Raw genomic sequence first — 5,072 nt, 5'->3', positions numbered from 1 at the left:
CTCTCTGTCTCTCTCTCTCTCTCTCTCTCTCTCTCCTCACACTTCCTGTCTACGTGTCAGCGAACAGGCTGAACAATGTTTCTTCAAACAACACTCGCCCTGACTGTATCTGCAGTTTCACACACAAGAACACATCCTCACCCCCCCACCTGCAGGTCACTCGCTGTACTTTAGGAAGGCCCAGGTTCACAACTCCTCACCTTCTTCAGCCATGTTTTTATGATCTGAAAAACCAAAGAAATAGTTCCAGGTGTTTCCCAAGCTGACCTGGTCGCACAGAAATATGTCGAAGGATCATGACGGCATGTGAAGGCACGTAGTGTGTAACAAATAATGACACCATGAACACTGGAAGTTAAGATTCGTGTACACAGGAACCCTTTAAGCCTGGCCCACTCTGACTGATGTTAAAATGTGAGCGAGCCACACATGACGACAGACACTGACAGACTGAACAGCTTTGTTCCTGTAGTGTGTGCAGAGCAACGATCTGACCCAAACAGCACACCACACACACACATTCATTCACCAACAACCAGAGTCCGACTCTCACAGCTGGAAATCTCACTAAATCTCATGCGGTCAAACGAGACTTTAGAGTAAACAAACATGGCGGACGACGGGCAGGAAGAACTGGTGATGATAGTTTTTGGAAGAAGAAAAAAAACAAACTGTGGATGAAGCGGTGGAGACGGCGTGAACACGGGCTGGACATGTTACTTTATGCTGCACGTTTGCTTTTGTCGCCATGGCTGCGGTTGTTGTGCTTCCTGCTTCAGTCAGCTCACTTCCTGATTTGCTGTCGTTTGGTTCCACCTGACGATCCACAGAGAGCGTGCTCGGCTGTCCTCGGGGTCCCCCCCCACACGACAGGATATCAGATTATAAATATTGAACATGTTTAATATTTGAAATTGGTGCGGCCACGACGTTCTTCCGAGCAGATCGGGGGAAGTAAAATCACTCTAACATCCGTCACACACAGGAACATCTGAGAGATCTTCTTTAGAACCATCAGAACATCAGGACTGTGTTACTTTAGTCTGAAGGAGGGAATCAGGCCCAACATCAGCTGATCATCTTGTAGTGTGCACCCCGCGTTACAGAGTCAGTACAATACGGTCCTGTCGAGGTGTGGGTCTGGCCGATGGACGGGTCAGTGAACTGAGAGTCGATATTTACTCTTCAATATGTTCAACTGAACATATTAGTAGTTTTGGTGTCTAATGTAACTAAACCGTGTCACAGTGGTGGAGAGACATGCTTCTTCTCCCACGCTGACTTGGCATTTTATTTGTTTCCATCCAACACTTCACATGCAGCCAGCCGGATGTTCATTTGATGTTTTCTGTGTGACTGTAAAATATCAGTTGGAAACATGAGATTAGCCAATCAGGCTTCAGACATTTAAAACTGCAAAGTTAAAAAAAAACAACGATTTTGACAATCAGTGAATCTTTGAACTCTGGTCCCCAGCCTCTCGCTGAGGTGTCCTGCTTCTAAAGTTTTATATCAATTTAAACTGAATGAAGAGGAAATTTAAAGACTTCAGCCTGGACGTTTTACACACCGAAACATTCATTAAGTAAATACTCTGCAGGTTTATCGATGGCGCCATGAGCACTTCATGCTTGGTAGTTCTTCTGAAGAAGGATGTGATGCTAAGTTCTCATGGAGCGGCCTTGTTGTGGCGTGTGGAAGACGTGATGATGTGTCGATGTTATCGTGCGTCGCTTCTCATTTCGTCTGTTCTCTGGTTGTAAAGCAGCCGGATGAAAACTACGAGAATCAGACCCAGATTGTAAAGAAATCCTTTAGCAGGTCCAACCCTTCTTCTTCTTCTTGGACGATAAAGTCTGCCATCATGTTGTGAACAAATAGAAAACACACCAAGCTAAAGAAGCCGTGAAACCAGCATCTGTTCATTCTTTGTTCTGTCTACTTGAATATTTCCCCACTAACTATTGACCAACTTCCTGTCATGGACGATGAAAGCAGCTCATCACAGGACACAAACTCGTAGCAAACGCTGTATAAAGGATGGTTTTACTGATGCTAACGGAGAGCTAGCGTGTGCCCTGCTCCTCCTCTCACATGTACACTGTCTCCAGAGAAAAAGAGCTTTGAAGTAAATTATTTAATATATTTTTAGACTTGTTTTCTATTCCTGTCCTCGTGTCCTATACGGCATGCGTCCTCTCACACCTCAGAGTATGACTGTGTATATATGTGACATAGAGAAGCAGATCTACACACCTCCCTGAACCCAGAGTACCACTGTATAGAAATTGTATTAGCCTGCACATTTCTAAGGCTGTGAAGTTAATTTTATTTTTAAAACTTGCATACAAATGTATATATTTTCTTGATTTGTACCCTGCAACTAGGATCTGTAGAGGACACAGAGCCTGTCCGGATCCACAGAGCCCACAGTCATGTGACCTGTACGTGCTGTGTACAGCAGAGTTGTAGATAAATGTAAGCAGAAGCCTTTTTTTGTTATTGTTGGTAATGATTTCATCACAGGAGCACTGTGTGAATATGTATATAAAGGACTCGCCGTGTTGGTCTCTACCTCTGGAGCTCTCAAACTTGGCTTTGTTTACCCCCACGCGTTTCTGACTTCATGTGGGGATCAATTTAAAACACTTGAATGTCTGTTCAAGCTTTTATACTGAAAGGATTAAACATACCCCCCCCCCCCTTCCTCTACGGAGTCACAGGAGGGTCATAAAAAGAATAATTCTGTCAAAGAATTAGAAATAAATGTGGATGTTTAAGTAGGAAGAAACAAATATGGAAATATAAAAACCAAATGTGTTTTAATTTAATTTAATGGTGCAAAAAAACAAGTTCTTTATGTGTATTGTTTTTAACTCATTTACTTTTAATTTGACTTATTTTAATATTATATCATTTATTTATTTATATCCAAATATTTTAACTTCCAGCCAAGCTGTCAATCATCTGGCCTGGGCGGGTCTTCCTCCCCAGGCTTCTGATGCCAAAATATTGTAAAAGTAAATATTTATATTAAGTTGAAATAAACACAAAATAAATAAATAGTCACTTTAAAACTATCTGAATAAATATATACAGAAATGAAACTGCTTCGATTATTCTTAAATATTGTGTTATTTATTGTTAACTCCATCTCTCTTTACATTTCCACATTTCTTTTATTCTTAAACAGATTTGTTCTTCTTGGCCCTTACAGGACTCCATACTCCCCCCTCTCTCCCTGCAGATCTTTCCTCGCACTCTCCAGGTGCACATTACTCACCTGAAACTTTGAATGATCAGATGTTTGTATTCCAGTCCTGCAGATAGCCAAGGGTTCCCTGACTGTTAGTCGATTTTCACTCTTTGATAGAACAGGACGTCACGTGGAGGGAGAGTCACCGCTTACACCTGAGCGGCTGTGTTCAAAGCTCAGCGTCGACCACTCGATTTAAAGCTTCACAGCACAAACTGACTCCTTGTCTCGTGCCCATTTGGAATAAAGAGCAGGGTTTTATATATTTCACGCAGGCTGTACTTCAGGATGTACTTCAAAAGCATTTATTCAAATCAAAATCCACTTATGAATCGAAATCATTTATTTAACTGCAGGCTAACAGGCGGCTAATGACCAGCCCGTTATTAAAGTAACTGCACAGTGTCCCTGTGTGTTATTTATCATATGACCCCTGACCCCTTCCATAAGGACATTGTATCAGTGACAGAACAAAGACATGCTGTGGGTGTCTATTGGAAACTGAATGGTAGTTTTCTCAGGAATGAACACAGCCCGCAGTGGAACAAGCCGCCGCTCTCCCGCCACGTCGCCTGTTCGACCTCTTTGTGTAGATATTCTAGTTTCCTATATGTTTTCTTTTGTGTTGGAATGAAGTACTTGAATCAAATGATGCTCATTTTGGATAATTGTAGATTAATAACTGACGACCTTTGTGTGACTAACCGCGACGCAGCAACTACTGAACTCTTTGGATTCATATAATTTGCTGTCCTAAAAGATGTTTGTATATTTGATGTTTTAATCAGATGAACTGTAATTTGAATAAAACTTATATATACATACATATACAGTACATAGATGTATCGATTAAACTCTGCATTGGAGCACTGTAAGCAAAGATACGTTTCCAGTCATTTACAGTCGATTAGGAACGCGTGAGGTCGAGCCGAACGCTTCCACCTGGAAAACATTAAATGTGACATTTAAAGAAATGCTGGGATTTGTTGTCCATGTTGTCCATCACAGAACCGCACGCTGCACCAGAACACACCTCCTGCGAGTTCACTGTTCTCCACCAAAGTCGACGTGTGAAGATGTGGGTTTCTAAACGTGCTGATGGACTCGTCTGAGTCGCCTTCAGACAATAATCAACTATAATGATGATTATTAGTTAAACACATAAGTGTAATGTATTCCACATATATAATGATTGACAACATCCAGAGTCAGCACGTTCGTGTATTACTTTACTTAGACAACATTACAAACACGTATTTAAATAAACACAGCTCTATATGTGCAGCTGCTATATATGGAGCTAAAGGTATGTACAGCTTACATCACACAGAATATAAAGATTCATACAAACAAATATGACAACATCATCTAAATGTCTAGTCAGGGATCACATGGTTTACAGGCAGGTCACATGATCTCAGTATGGAGGAGGTCTGTGCAGTGCTACAACACGTCTGGTACCAGGAGACACAGAACAACATAACATAATGTTAATCAAGGTGACTGATTAAAAACATGAACACATTTACATTACGACACTTCAGCGTCCTGCAATCATTTGTATCTTCAGACTGTTGGTGACTCGGCCATGTTTGTTCTTCACAGGAAAGCATCACCTGTTCTCTCGGACCGCTAAAAACACAGAGTGGAGACTTTATTTAGTCCAATGAGGGATTATTAATGAGGGTTCAGAAATGAGGGTTCATTAATGAGGGTTCATTAATGAGGGTTCAGTAATGAGGGTTCATTAATGAGGGTTCAGAAATGAGGGTTCATTAATGAGGGTTCAGTAATGAGGGTTCATTAATGAGGGTTC

This window comes from Semicossyphus pulcher, unplaced genomic scaffold (genome assembly GCF_022749685.1).
Source record: "Semicossyphus pulcher isolate SPU_LCO1_2020_fin unplaced genomic scaffold, fSemPul1.0.p SCAF_26, whole genome shotgun sequence".
NCBI lineage: Eukaryota > Metazoa > Chordata > Actinopteri > Labriformes > Labridae > Semicossyphus > Semicossyphus pulcher.
This window is presented reverse-complemented; position numbering follows the sequence as displayed.